This window comes from Plutella xylostella, chromosome 22 (genome assembly GCF_932276165.1).
Source record: "Plutella xylostella chromosome 22, ilPluXylo3.1, whole genome shotgun sequence".
Taxonomy (NCBI): domain Eukaryota; kingdom Metazoa; phylum Arthropoda; class Insecta; order Lepidoptera; family Plutellidae; genus Plutella; species Plutella xylostella.
Window position 1 is genome coordinate 1,801,097 of NC_064002.1, and position 16,849 is coordinate 1,817,945.

At 36.4% G+C, this 16,849-nt stretch overlaps 1 long non-coding RNA gene across 1 annotated transcript; it reads left to right on the forward strand.

The window, feature by feature from the left end:
* The first annotated feature begins 14,544 nt into the window (after positions 1-14,544).
* On the forward strand, positions 14,545-15,734 carry LOC125490332. The gene is made up of 2 exons (XR_007267602.1): positions 14,545-14,840; positions 15,209-15,734. It is a non-coding gene; the product is annotated as an uncharacterized LOC125490332 (long non-coding RNA).
* Positions 15,735-16,849: the final 1,115 nt, after the last annotated feature.

The following is a 16,849-nucleotide window of genomic DNA, read 5'->3' on the forward strand; positions in this document are numbered from 1 at the left end:
GCAATGACTTTACGGCAGACAGATTGTGAAAAGTAAGATTTTTTCATCCCGAGACAAAAACAATAATGTTAGGTTTTATAATTATGTCTTCATTAAGGTCGTCGGCTAAGCCACACCTGCTAAATTTCTTACCTTATTAGTAAACCAGCATTTCTTTTCTTAATTTAATTAAAGGCAAGCAGCACGAATAAAACTAGATTTTCCAAGTCTCTTAAATCTTAGATAAGCTTAATTTAGTATACTGTAGATGTTTTTAATCTGTTGATGAGATTTCTTTTTTTTCGTCTATCTTAATTTGACATACACGTACTTAGTTGTCAAATTAATACATTATGTAAGTACATGCCATGATTTGTTTCAAGATAAGAAACACAATTTGCCAGTGTCTCTTCAAGACGTCTTATAAATTGAACAACGTGTGTGCTTTGCCGCATGTATGCCGAGATCATCACGATGTGGCAGTATTTCTCAATTTGCCTGACTTCTTAGTAGTCAACCCACCATAAGAATATACAAATTGTAATTCGTTACAAAATTTATTGCTAAAACTCTGACAACGAATGCGAAGATACACGCGTCAGCATGTGGAAAGGGAGTTATTATACTGATCGACCAGTGAAAGTAAACGCTAATTTTTATTTGGTCAACAGGTAGCACTACCTCCTAGGTCGTAGTGTAGATAGATAGATAAAGTACTCTTTATTTGCACACCACGAATAATTAACAATTTTACATAAACACTTAACTAGGGTACAAAAGGCGTTTAAGGGTCTTATTACTTATAGCGATCTCTATATAGTGATCGCGATATAGTGGTTTTTCATAACTGTTCGAGCAGTGAGAATCGAAGCTAAATATGTATGGCGCCACTTATCGAACGGTGTAAAAACTCGTACTCCGCATGCCGTATACCTACATCATACAAATTCGCATTAACTTTTCAATACTAGAACGAATAAAAAAATTAAAAAAAACCCACTTGGCCCTCAGGCGACAGGACAAATAAATGAGCCTTACGTCTGATAGCAATCTACGCCGTCCAACTTAAGTAGGTCCATGTAATGTTGATTGGGCCTAGCTTTATCTCAATGACAGGATTGTAGTCAATCCAGCAAGATTTACTTTTTTCTTAAATCTTGCTGGATAAATTGGCTTTTCAAGTTACACCAACAATACAAGATAAGATACGTATCATGTAAAACAACAGATTTTGTACTCTAAGAGCCTGTTGCGCAATGTCCAAAATATTCACAATGATAAAAGAAGGATAAAAGTTATATTTGATCTTGTATAGCTTAGGTAATACAAGATCTTGTTAAAATGGTACTTAGTCCAGAACCCATTTTGTCAGTGATGGCTCTCAGGCGCAGCGCAATTTTACTTAAGAGTAGAGTATAGCACTTGCTCGTCCATACAAAAAGAGAAAACGTTTTACTACCCCTAAATATTATCCAATCTCCATGATTTTTTAAATATGTTATTGACACAAGGAATAACTAGGTTTATAGGTTTTCCTTTTTTCAAAATTTTTTATAGATTCAAACTTATAGGCACCTCAAATAATGTTTTTTTTGTGATTGCGACTTTGTTGAATTAAGCCGTTTGTGGATCAATAACAACGTATTTTTAAAAAAAAAGCGAAACCTATAAACCTAGAATATATTAAGCTGAAGCGATTGACACTAAAATCAAAGAGATTGGTTGATATTTAGTTCGTGTAAAACGTTTTCTCCCAAAACAAGAATTTCATCAAGAAAAGTACCTATTGTCAGTCCCGAGCTGCAGTGCTCTCTATCGCACGATTGAGGGTCGGGGGGGGAAGCAAAGCACACGTACGATAGGGATGTCCATAGTGAAGTCGATAGTAGAGATGGGATCCCAACTGCGTTATCGATATCTATAGATATACACAGGATGTCCCATGTAAAATTGCACATCTGAATCATAGTGACACAACTCGTCATTCTAAACATCTTTTGTTTTAAGACTTTTGATTTTTTGCGAATTTTATTTTTGCTAATTCATAGAAACTTTGTTGGCTATGAGATTTTTTACTATAGACAGTAGATTTTTTTTCACGAATTTACAAAAGTCGTAAAACAAAAGTTGTTTAGAATAACAAATTAAGTCACTATAATTTGGATGTGCATTTTAATTTGGGACACCCTGTATATAAAAAGATGTGAATAAGAAAAGTTTAAAGTACTAGTAGGTTTTCAAGCAAAAAAATGACTAGTGACTATATTATATTTAATCCTCACTCAACATGGATTAGGTTACTTGGCAAAATTTTATTTACTTACATCTAAACTAACATAGTTACTTACATAAAAATATAATACTTACTTACTTACTATAAATTGACTTGAGGCCACAAAAGCGAATAATAAAATGTATTCTATGATATAATTACTTAGGTAAGTATACTAAGACATCATCAGCCAATAATCATCCACTGCTGGACATAGGCCTTTCCCAAGGAGTGCCACAACACTCGGTCCTCGGCCTTCCTCGTCCATCCACTACCCGCTACCCGCCTAAGGTCGTCAGTCCAGCGAGCAGGAGGGCGTCCCACGCTGCGTTTGCCTGTTCGTGGTCTCCACTCGAGAACTCGTCTACCCCAACGGTTATCGGTTCTTCGGCAGATATGACCAGCCCACTGCCACTTCAGCTTGCATATTTTGACAGCTATGTCGGTAACCTTAGTCCTCTGACGGAAAACCTCATTTCTGATACGATCCATCAGAGAAACCCCAAGCATAGCTCTCTCCATAGCACGCTGAGCGACTTTAAATCGGTGGACCAGTCCTACCGTCAGTGTCCACGTCTCTGCACCATACGTCATCACTGGCAGGACGCACTGGTTGAAGACTTTTGTCTTCAGGCTCTGAGGAATGGCCGAGAATATGTGACGAAGTTTCCCGAATGCAGCCCAACCCAGTTGGATGCGCCTTGCAGCCTCCTTGTCGAAGTTGCTTCTGCCTAGCCGAATAGTCTGCCCGAGGTAGACATATTCTTGCACAACTTCGATTGTTGCCTCACCAACGGCGACCGGCTCCGGTTTGATGTGAGCATTGTACATGACTTTCGTCTTGTCCAAGTTCATACCGAGGCCTACACGTCGGGAAGCAGCATTTAGGCCACTTAGCACCCAGCTGAGTTCCTGCAGAGATTCTGCCATAATAACGATGTCGTCCGCGAAGCGGAGGTGTGACATGTACTCGCCATTTATACATTTGCCATGTCCTTTCCAGTCCAACGTCTTAAAGACATCTTCCAATGCATTGGTGAACAGTTTCGGAGATATCACACCCCCCTGTCTCACTCCACGTTGCAGTTGGATAGGTCTTGTCTTGTGGTCCTGTACTTGGACAGTCATAGTAGCGGCGTTGTACAGACATCTCAACACCTCGATATAGCGCCAATCGATTTGGCATCTCTGCAAGGATTCCAAAACTGCCCAGGTCTCGATGGAATCGAAGGCTTTTTCATAGTCCACAAAGGCTGATTATACTCTTCGGTCTTCTGTATAATCTGCCTTACTGTGTGGATGTGGTCTATTGTACTAAAGCCTTTTCGAAACTGAAACTTCTAACTTTTGGGCAAGACGGTTCGTGATAACCCTTGAGAACAGCTTGTATACATGGCTTAAAAGCGAGATCGGTCTATAGTTCTTCAGAAGGGTTTTGTCACCCTTCTTAAAGAACAATACCACGACGCTCTCAGACCATGCCTCCGGTGTAATGCCATTGTGAAGAACCGAATTGTAGAGCCTCTGGAGCTGTTCGAGGATTGCAATACCTCCAGCTTTCAGAAGCTCTGTAGTAATTCCGTCTTCACCCGGAGCCTTGTTGTTTTTAAGCTGCTCAAGGGCTATCCTAATCTCGCCTATGTCGACGTCAGGGATGTCGTCAGTGTAGTGGCGTATTAGTGGCGCTCTGGAATCGGTGAGCTGAGCCACAGACTTCTGCGCGTGTGAAGCATAAAGTTGTCCGTAAAAACCTTCGATTTCGGCAAGAACCTCCGGCTTAGAGGCAACGATATTACCATCTGCAGACCTCAACTTCGTCAAGTGGCCTCTCCCAAGTTGCTGAACGAAGACTTTTGACCCCCGATTTTGCTCAATTGCTGCTTCTATGGCGCGTGTGTTGGACCGACGGAGATCTCTTCGTATCAGCTTCTTTATACGCTTGTTGAGTACCCGTAGTTCTGACGAAGTGTCACCTGCCGACGGAAATTCGCGTCTCTGCCTCATAAGCTCGAGTGTCTCGCTTGAAAGTTTAGACTCCTTGCTTTTGCTTCTCATGCTAAAAGAAATAAATACTAAGACAACTCAAGATTTATAAACAGCCCCGAAACTTTGTTAGTAGGTACTTCATCATCATCATCATCACGACCCATTACGTCCCCACTGCTGGGGCACGGGTCTCCTTCCAATGAAGGAAGGGTTTTGGCCTAGTCCACCACGCTGGCCAAGTGCGGGTTGGTGGACCCCAACACAAGCAAGCTTGTGCTGAGAGAGTTGTCGGGTAAGTGGGCAACCCGACTGTCAGATGTTTTCAAGCCGCCCGAAGGCCTCTGACTAGGCTTAACGACTGCTGCCGAAGTAGCAACCGGGACCCACGGCTTAACGTGCCGGTACTTATAAACTTATATTTTTACAAAACTATCATAATGTTTTTTTAGATTCACTGTATAGATGTAAATAACCTTACATACAAAATGATAGTCCAAGTACCGGCAAAAGGTCTATTTTCCAATAATCAAAAATCCATTTTATGTACTTACCTACTAACTCGTTACTAGGTAGGTAATTACCTACATAATAAAATACTTACTCACATGAAATTATCACTATTAATTACTTATACTTCTTTCTATTTATCTTCAATAATTTCAAGTTTCGCTCACAAGTCACAACTCACAAGCACAACACAGAAATAATAATATGAAGGTAAGACGAAGACACTCCGTGTTTGGTCGCAATTTCTCGCCAACCGGCGCGGCGGTGCGGTGGCGGCGGCGGCGGTGGCGGCGCGGCAGCGTCCGTCGATGTGTGCGTGACGCTACTTGCATGTGTGTGTGCGGTGCCCGGCGCGGGCGAGTGCACGAGCGACAGCAATACTTTTCCTAAATACCTATTTCGCTAGGATCGCGAAGCTATACTCTCCTCTTAAGTGTATGTAGTCTAGATAAATAGATAGATATTCTTATTTGTCACAACTCACCTACGGGTACAAAATGCGGTGTTTCAAACTACAACGTCTACCGTTCTTCGTGGAACTCGACTCTAATAGTCTTGCAATAAAGTTATCATTTACTTGCTTGTACCTCGTCTATTCTCGAAACGTCCTTTCCTACTCATAACGAATTCTACCTCTATGACTCGAACATGCCAGTAATAAGCAGGTGCAATGGAATGCGAAGGTAAAGGTACATACTTACTAGTGCTGTTGCTCAATAGTCCACTATCGATAGTTGCCATGCTATCGATAAACAGCAAATACACTAGAAATCAACAATAAGTATCTATATTATTGTACAGTATTACTTACTATCGATAGCAAACACTATCATTACTATCGATATTCTATAAATACTTTACTATACTATAGAAACTATCCCAAGAAGCGACGACACTATCCACACTTGCTGTTTATGGATATTACCTACTTATTGCAATAAAATAATGAGCTATCAAAACTATCAATAGGCCCATAGATTGTACACTGGGCAATAGAATAACGAGTACTAGTAGTACTACTGTACTTGTTATTCTATGACTGGGCCTATCGATGCTGTTGTATGATACGGAATCGAACAATCGGTTGGTCGTTTGATCGATTTTCTGGCAACACTAGTGCTTCCTATTATCGATTTATTGCTTTCACAAGACCTTGACTGTGACCCGCAGGAGATATTATGTTAATGTCACACTCGTGAAGCGGTAGAGGCCATTTCGTTCATAAACTCGGAAAGCCGATAGGTAGTTATGATTTTATTTCACTCGTAATATTATCTTGTATAACATTTGATGATACAGCTAGAAGGATAATTGAAGTGCTACTGTTATTCTGATTATTAGGTAAATACTTATTTAAAATTGAGGCTTTTTGTTATCTCTATAATATACTTTGTCTGGGTGATGAATCTTGATGATGGCCCAAAAAAGAATTTCTATCAAAAGTTACGTAGTAACATTTAGGAATGATATCAAATACCTTATGTTCGCGTTTTCAATATGTAGCTCATCATCATAATATATAATATGTATGTACGATGTACAGGGTGTTGTATAGTAAGCTAAATGGGGGTGACTGACACAGGGGGTCATTGTAAACAACATTTATACAAAGCGAAAAATTTGTTTTTATAAATACTGTGTTGGTTAAGTGACTTTTTAACATGATGAGCAGTTTCTTTTTGACAAGCTTTTTCGCCAGTTTGTCGTCGCGTAATTCACAAACAACAAAAAAATGTCGAGCTTTACGCGTACTTACTCGCACTTCTATCTGGCCTGGCCCTTTACAAAAGCCATAGTAAGTACAAAATATGTTCAAAATTCTGCCTTAAAAACCTACTGGGTTACCACCTTTTGGGTAACCATAATACCACTTTTTGAACACCCTGTAATGTAAGTACTTCCTATCTATATTGTTACTTCCTGGAAATGCCAACTCATTAATATTTTTAATTACTTACCTACTGATATTGATGGCGTATAGAGTTATTTATTATTTACCGTTCAATATAAAGTTGACTACATAAATTTGGTATTTGAACGTGTGGTTTGTAGCCTCCTACGAAAACAAACCATGTTACAAGATTAATAATTGAAACCAAGTCACAGAGACTTTAGATTTAGTACTTAGATTTACTTAGTTACCTTTTGTTATTTAATGTATGTTGTGTGTTTTGTTCAATAAAGTTATATTGTATTGTATTGTATTAGATTATGAATCAAATCAAATGTAGGTATACCTATTTAGGTATGTTATTTATGCGTTTTGCTATGTTATTTCTCCTGTAATTTTTTTGAAGAGTTATTAACATGTATTCTATTCTATGGGCTGATTTTTCAATGGTCAGATAAATGTTATCTCTGTGGAATAATTCTGATGTTTTCGCGTCTGAATGTTTGTATTAAACAGTGACAGCAACAATTTTATTCTTTAGATAACACTTATCTGACCATTGTAAAATCAGCCCTTAAATTAATCAAACCATTAATTTATTTCTTCAATGTCTTCCGAATCCCCGTCTTCATTTATCCGATGGATTGTTTTAAACTACAATTTGGAGGCAACAGCGGGACAAAGGCCGCGCCAAGTTAATTACAATGAGGTGGAGATGGAACCTGTATTTGTCTTATAAATGGTTTGAACCGGCTATGAGGGTTACTTTATCTTACGATAATGATACTTCAGAGCGATTCTGCTGCTGCTAGCCACGGCACGACTCTATAGGAGGTTAATTAAACGTAAGAAAGTGGGTGATTCAGGAGGTCATTTTAAAAAGATTTTTTCTTGCGAATTTTGGAAATCTTCTTTTTTTATATCCTACACTTTTACATCACCTTGGATATTGTTGTGCAGTTACCTAGTTGTATTATTGCATGTTCGTTCGTTTTGTTCAAGCTAGAGTAGCCCGAGCTCCGGGGGTAGATCGGCCGGCGGCGGGTCATTGACCGATGAGGTTCCGTGTTCGAAGCTCGGCGGGAAAGATTAGCGAAGCGGCTACATTTTAACTACGATGTAAAACGTACTTTAATCCATTTAGTATTTTATGTAAAAACAAAGTAGAGAGGGTAGACCAGTTAAGTACAGAATATTTAGAAGCTGTATTAACAAACTTATGCCCCTCATAATAAAAAAGTCATGTGACCAACACAAGCTTCTAAGAAATAGTAACCTTTTTTTCGCGATTTTTAAAAAGTCGTTAATCTAAAGCTTTTCAGTATGATCCTTTGGGCTACGTTTTTTCGATTTGCTATACCCTTTTTTAACACCCTGTATAATCAAACGATTATACATTACTATGGTCTCTCTTCAGTATTCATCCATCCCCGCCCTCACCAAAAGAGGTTTTAAGGGGGTGCCGCCAATCGCCTTCGACCACGCGATCGCTGCAAAACCATTTACCATAAAAGAAAAAAAACTTAGCGCATGCACTAAATCTAGTGTTAAGATTTGACTAGACTAGACTACAGCATTACTATTACGATACGCCCTTTCGGGTGTAGACGAAAGCTTTTATATCTGAAAGGTAGATAAAATAGAATAGAATATAATATATTGCTTTATTGAACACCACATAAATCAGACATAAAAAAGCATACTTATAGACTTACCCCCTTATTCATAGAGAAGTTACAGAACGTTTTAACTAATAAACTGTTTTGTCCCTCTCCGACAAAGAACAATTTGTTCTGTGACAGAGAGGGACAAAACAGTTTATTACTTAAAACGTATTGTAACTTTTCTATGAATTAGGTCCTAAAACTAATGTACAATATGAACTTATGTAGATATTCTGGAAAACTTTAATTCAACACGTGTTTAGCACTTGGTGATTGGCCGATAAGTATTGATAGAGTTCGACTAAGCTTACTTTGCAACAAAAACAAGTGCTGACATCTAAAAGTTTATTAGGACAACTAATTCTTTGTAATTTCAGACATTGAAGACACGTGAGTTATTACAGTCATCCATATAATATTAGATTTATTAGTTTACACGAGAGTCAAAAAACCACAGCTAGGTTATTTAAACAAACATTAGATTTAAATAAATCACTGTTAAAAAAGATCATAAAACCAGTATTTTATTATTTAGCCGGTCGATGCCCAACTACACATAAAACTGAATTTGATATTTGTTCAGCTGACTAGTTGGCCAAGGACACTAGTCATATTTCGACGACTGAAAAATTCAGCCTGAAACACAATAACAAAGGCTTTTCATGCGATTGTAGCTAACATACTCATTGGAATTCCCTACATTGTTACTTCTACTGAAACGTACAGTTAACTGTATACAATGTAGTGAAGTAATCGATAGTAAGCGTACTCCGTCATAAAGGGAAGCATTTATAATTTATATGCAGTCGCATTGCGAGGGTCGTGATTTGAGTTTTATCACAGAATAATAACTAGTACGTTTTAGTTTAGTTGGCTTATAATTTTCAAGATACAGTTATTTAACACATATATTCTCCGATTATCGTTATCGTTATTGTTACATATGCAGAATATAATCCTCGAAATCTTATTAAAAATCAACATACCAGGTATCATATCTATGAGGAATTATAAAAATTTATAACAACGGATGAAAATGTTATGTTTTTATTTTTTGGTGTTTTAATATATTTTGAGTAAATGAAATAACACCGCTATAATCTATAGTTATTAAAATCTATTGTGAAATTACGGTATTTTTAGTACTTATTTAATAAAATGTAAAAATGTGACGGTAATTATGAATAAATTTCTGTTTTGTTACCATTCTTGGGGCCTAAATAATTAATTAAACTTTAGGTATTCTTTCAATTTAAAGTATTTAAAGGAAAGCCACAGTCTTCTTTAATGACATTATCAAGGGAAAAAAGTCCTATATTCTTTAGAAATCAGTTAAAAATCCAATAATGTCTCAGTTTTGTTACCACACTCAACAAATCAAGAATATTTTTTAATGCCTGAGGCGTAATTTAGACAACAACACATTTATAACTTTTACATAGGTTGGGGAATAACTAATACTAACTAATTAGAACCAAAAATATTATAAAAGTAAAGAGTTTTAGACAAAATATTACAAAATCTTCGAACAGAATGCAGGGACAGCTACTAAACGGACGGTAACAAAATTGTTGGGCTTGGTTTACATGGTACCAGCACAAAATTTGAACATGATAAATTTAGAACATGGGCCCAATTTTACATGAAATTCACTTTAAACATCTTAATAATAGAGTTAAACTCTAAATTGGGTTATATCGCTCGAAAAACCACATTTATAACAATAAATATACAGTCATAGCAATCCAACTTCCGTTATTAAAGTCGCCATGTAAACCTGTCGATTTTGTTACTTTTTCGTTCCATCTATATGTTACCGTACCCTAAGTAACAAAATCGAAGTAACAAAACACGCCCACCTAACCTTTGAAAAAATATATGAGCCGTTCAGTTACTAGCAGTGATAAACCAAATACCACAGTTTGTTTAGCATTAACCATGCCTTTTTATATTAATTTATCGTAAGAAATGTGTCAATAAATAACTGATTACGGTAGTAACAAACTACTTAATCAATCTAATAAAAACCCTAAGTCTCTTTGGAACTGTATTAACAAAATAACTAATTTTAAAGGCAAGAAAAAAGGTAATGACCACTTACTAGGTGTAGCAAGCTCTAACTACCATTCACTTAATTTTGTAAATGAATATTTCTCGAACGTAGGCCAATCACTAGCTGAGGAAATAGTTGTCAATCGATTAGCTGGGAATGTCGATAGCAGTAAAAAACTACCTCAAAGTACGAAGCAACCAAATTCTTTCGTTCTTCTTGAAAGTGATCATAAGGAAGTGTTCGACGTCTTAATGAACCTTAAATCTAATAGTGCCCCCGGATGGGATAACGTCACCCCAGCTTTTTTAAAGCTAGCTCACAATATATTGGTTCCAGTTATCTGTCATTTGGTCAACCTTTGTTTTGAACAAGGTACATTCCCCCGAGCTTTAAAACAATCTATAATAACCCCCGTGTACAAGGGTGGCGATAGTAGGGAAGTGAGCAATTACCGTCCCATTTCAGTATTAACATCCATTTCAAAAATCTTAGAGAAACTCATAAACATAAGACTAGTAAATTATTTAGATACATTTAAAATTCTCTCCAAATCACAGTATGGTTTTAGACACGGTATATCGACAGAAGATGCTGCGATAGCACTAACCTCACTAATTGTTGAACAAGTTGATAAGGGTAAAAAATGTATATCCGTGTTTTTAGACTTGAAAAAGGCCTTTGACACAGTGTCTGTCCCCATCCTTGTGCAAAGGCTGGAAGACATTGGAATAAGAGGTATACCTCTTCAATTACTGCAGGACTATCTGACTAATCGTACACAACGCGTTAAAATAGCTAACCAAAATAGTGACCTCGTAAACATATCCTACGGAGTCCCACAAGGGAGTATACTCGGACCTACCTTATTTCTCACATACATAAATGAGCTGTGTAATCTTAAACTGACCAACGCTAGTATATTTTCATATGCTGACGATACAGCTATAGTATTCACAGCAAATACGTGGGACGAAGTGTGTAGCATAGCTGAGCAAGGTCTTTCGACTGTAGCAGAGTGGCTTGTTTCGAATTTATTGACTCTTAATCTAACGAAAACCAACTATATCTGCTTCTCAATCGACAAACGCACCCAACCGGATCCAAGTTTCAGATTAAAAATTCATAAATGTTTGTCACCACCAAATGTAACTTGCCTCTGCTCTCCCATTGAAAAAGTGTCATCAACTAAATATTTGGGTATAATTATTGATGAAAGACTATCTTGGCATGCACATATAGAAAAAGTCATGGGTAGAGTCAGAAAACTTATATGGATTTTTATGAAACTTAGACATGTAGCCAGCAATGAACTACTGGAGACAATATATAAGGCGTTGGTTCAGTCCGTGATATGCTATTGTCTCCCAGTTTGGGGTGGAGCTACGAAAACTAAAATGTTAGAGCTGGAACGGGCACAAAGGTCACTGTTGAAGGTCATGTATTTTCTACCATATAGATTCCCCACAGATGAGCTCTATAAATTTGGCAACCTTCTAACAGTCAGACAATTATATGTCTTATGCTCCACACTCAAATTGCATAAATCGGTCAATTATCAACCACAACTGACAAATAAAAGAAGGAAAGATAAAGTGCTTTCAGTTCCATTTGTGGCCACGTCTTTTGCCTCAAGACAATTTGTGAAACAATCGATTTACATATACAATAAAATCAACAGGCAACTTAATATCTACAGTCTTACTTATAACGAGTGCAAAAAAGCTGTGACTAACTGGCTTTACGGCCTTAGCTATGATGAGACTGAAAAATTGTTTAAACTTGTAGTATAACGAATAGGTAATAAAAGTTATAAACTAACATGATTTGATTATTCTTAATATTAATCCTAGCACACACACGCACATACTCACACACACACACACACACACACACACACACACACACACACACACACAAACACATACTTAAGCATGTTAAATCTTTTAGTTTTTTAGTTTTTAAATGTTATTTTCTGTAACTAAGTACCTACCTACATCATTTAAATTTATTGAATGTAACTTACTACGTACAGTGGTCCAGGAAGAGCGGGGTCTCCTAATACAGGTATTTTTTACTTAATAGGAGAGCCCCAACAATGTTTTGTTATACATAGACTAAGTTACTGAAAATAAATATTTTGTATTTTGTATTTTGTATTTTTGACGACAAATTTGGCCACAGTTCGACCGGTAATAAAGACAGTCTCACTGAGCTACCCACGGAGGCCTTTTTATTTTTTTTAAGCCGGCAATGTATAAGATCTTAGTATTGCCATATTTTAAAAACTAAAAATAAGCATTTGGTAAATTTTCTATAGGAAAAAATGCGGTAACAAAACCGACATTTCCGGAAGTATCAAAATCAGGGCCGAAATTGTTTTCGATTTAAAAATATAAAACGGCTATTATTCGCACTTTTAATGATATCAAACGATAATTATTTAGTAGATCTTCCGTAAAAACCATTCCAAAAGTTCGGCTACTTAAGAAATTTTTGAATAAATTGAGCTACAAGTTTCATTTTATGCCGGGGACAGGGCAAAATGGTGGGTGGTGACTTATAAAAATATTTTTGAAAAATTCAGTTTAAGCAGGACTTAAATATATTTTTGTTTAAAATAAAGTCAATAAGTTATATTTGCAGTTAAAAGGCATTTTTTACCAATATAAGGAAAGAAATGGCTGCAAATAAATAAAGAAGTTGAGGGACATGCCAAAATGGCCGTTGTTATAAATTTTTATAATTCCTCCTATACAAAATAGCCAACACAAATAAGTTTATGACCAATCACATTGCACGAAATTGAGTAAACAAATTACCAATTGAATTTTGGTTCACTTCAGAGACTAGTAAAGAAGTTGCTACTGTGATATTTCAGATCACAAATGTACATTTTATACTTTGGCGCTTAAATTTACTACTCCTACCCAGATTTATAAAGGTCTTGATTACTTTGGTATTAGTAGTTAGCTTTAGTAACAGCCTAAAATCCTAACAATGTATACAAACAAAGCTAAAGTAACAAGATGGCGCACGTTATAAAATTTGAACACTCCTGCGGGCTTTGCACTCATGGCGATAAAGGATGGATAGCACTATTTATCGCACAATTTATTAATAATACCTATGAAACTAAGGTATATCCCTCGATGAAAGGATTCTTTACAAAAACTAATTGAGTCGCCAAATCGAAGGTAAAATTTGGTAAAAGGTTTTAAACCGCCCCAGAATTTCTTGTCTAAAATATCCTTTAACAAACAATTATTAAATATTCAACCCATCACTGCTTGCTCGGTGACGAGTGAAATTCAGCGTAACAAAAATAAAACCTATTTTTACACCCTCACAAAACGATCCTTGTGCCTTTGACATGAATAAAATAAATGTTTAATACTTTTACCTGAAGGTTTTGGGGCTTTTCATTAAATATTTATACGGAAGGCGATTAAAACCAGAGAATTTAGATCTTGTAATTAAATTATTGAAAAACAGAAATCATTAATTCAGTGTAATATTATAGTAATACAAATATAAGCAGAAATAAAATAACCTGAAAACATAAATGTATTTTGTTTTAAATACATACGCTCAAAAGAAAAACCCAAAAATTTATTCACTATCTGTAATTCCTCCGTACTTGTAATGTTATCCATATGTAGGTAATAACACTAATACTAAGTGTAAAATGTAAAAAAAACCTTCATTTTATATGGATTTTATTGTGTTTCATTTTCATATCTTATTTCATTTCACCTATCTACCTAGTCATATTTATATAACATTGTACAACCTGCACAAATATTTTCAGGAGATTTACGGGGAAACTAACATGCTATAATAAGAAGCTTAGAGCTTATAGTCGCGTGTTCATGGCTGATTTACGACGCGAGAGAAAGAGACAAAGCGATGTATGAAACGAGGTTTATATCATCTTTATACGCGACGGGGTGTTTTGTTTAAAATGCGGTGGAAATTATCTTGAGAAAGATATTTATTCAAGAAAAGCTTGAACTAGGATGGAGTTCAAATCTTTATATGATATCTATTTTTATTGAAAGTTTTCCGTGTGTTGTGGGTGATGTGTTAATCTAGGTTGTCCACCATACCATATTTCATCAACATCAGTTTAGTAGTTTTTGCGTAAAGAGTAACAAACATACAAAATATTACCTATGAGTACACTCACGAGCATAGACTTAGTATATACTAGCGTATAGACGAACAAAGCGAGCGAGGGAGAAGAAAATCCCTTACGGAAATTTGGCAAGATAGAAAAGGATAGCGAATATAATGAAACTGTGACTGGTTTTGAATGACAGAGCGTCACAATTCAGCACGCGGAAAAACAACCCCTTAGTATTTTGGATTTTTTGCGTACATCGTGGTTTATTTTCAGTAAATCTAAGTGTATTCAACAACGGTAACATCTTCTGCGAGTGATTGTGGCGTTAATCATAGAAATAATCCTGAAAATTGCACATTTCACAGGTAAATACCAAAATAGTCATCACTGCTACGACGCGTTTATTTTTGGTTAAAAATTGTCTTTTATCCTGTATTAAATATAAAATAATGCCAATGCTGTGGTTTACTTTCATATTTTGTGTATGTGGAAGTCCATTTGTTAATAATTTCCATGATTTTAGTGGATATATTTTTCATCAATTTATTTTACATGTACGCTAGGGATTGACTCAAATTAATCGATATCATTATCGATATTTTATCTTGAATGTTACCTATGAAAATAAATGCTAGCTTGCGTTTACCGTCTCGGATCTGAACCATTTTGTCAGGGCAAGGTACATCTTTTAACAAATACATAAACTAATTATTTTCTATAATTTGTCCAACAGATTCCCTCTATAGATACTATAATAAGACGAAAGTGGTTGAAATTAGTTGGACGCGTTGGTTGGAATCCAAAGAAGAACACTACCATTTGCAACAATTCGACTTAAGAATGAATGTGAACTTAATAATTTAGGAAACGAAACTGGAATGAACCAGTTAAATAAATAAATATGTGGTAACATCTCAAACACGGCCATCCGAGGCAGAGCCAGTAATATGGGTCAGACAGATAATATAATATCTAAGATTTTTCTGTTTAAAAGTCAATAAAATAAGGAGCGATGAAAAAAGTGTTTTTATTTTTATTTATGCATTTTTTTACACTATGTCAAAATTATAATCTGGACAACAACAGTCTATGGAACAACTCTCTCCAAGGGTCGAACATCGAACTTCAATAACTTATCGATGGTCCTCCAAAGTAAAGAAAGGTACATCACTAGCTAATGCACACACTGAAAAATCAAAATTGGTCACGTTTTATCGAGCTGTCAGTTCGTCTATACGCTAGTATATACTAAGTCTATGCTCACGAGCAATGAAAAATACCTGCCATACTTTCCATGTCACTGGAACTTTTTCATTACTCATGACCTCATGAGTGTGATTATGTGATTTACGATTGCTTTAAAAACTTAATTAGGTACTTATTAGTAAAGAAAGGTACTTAGTAGGTTTTTGTATTTTTTCAGCATAGTTTTTCAACGGTGAGTTGCTTGGAGGAAAACATTTCGCACAATCTGTGAAGGACGCAACATCTGCTCGGCGCTTCAATAAAAGCAATACGGAATTTAACGACGCTGCAAATTAAACACGCTGTTTGTTTATTTATGTTCTCTCCTCGCCTTGTTTTACGTATAAGTAGGTATGAAATTTACGGCCCAGAGCGTTAGCCTAATAATGCGAGTGCTTCGAACTAGGTCTATACTTTTTATAGGTCCAGCAAGGAAAGTGTCGGACCAAACGGATTCTCATAAATGTATGGTGAAACGGCGTCGACAATTCCGATGAAGTGGACGCACTTCTGTACAAAAAATACTGACTGCGATGCGTCGGTTACGTACGATGCCGAAAGGTAAATGCTTCCCCTTATTCGGGCCTTCCACAAAACTATGCACTCTTAACATTGTGGTGTTAAATAGCTTATTTATATGCATGTGTGTGACTGTTTTGTGTGTAATTATTTGACTTACTTTATTAACTTTTTAATTAGTAAGTACATAATAAAATATCGCCTGCAAATTTTTAATTATCTCAGTGTCTCCGCTGTGTGTTATTGTAATAAGGTTAATTAAAATAACCTTAAACAAATTAAGCAAAAACCTTGCAACCTCTGAGCTTAAAAGTTGGTGGACATATAACTTTTTGGACAGAGTATACTAAGTTGGAAGCTAGACCGGTTCGTAGACTTAACATATGTATTGTCATCACGACTCATTACGTCCCCACTGCTGGGGCACGGGTCTCCTTCCAATGAAGGAAGGGATTAGGCCTAGTCCACCACGCTGGCCAAGTGCGGGTTGGTGGACCCCAACACAAGCAAGCTTGTGAAGAGAGAGTTATAGGGTAAGTGGGCAACCCGAATGTCAGATTTTTTCAAGCCGCCCGAAGGCCTCTGACTAGACTTAACGACTGCTGCCGAA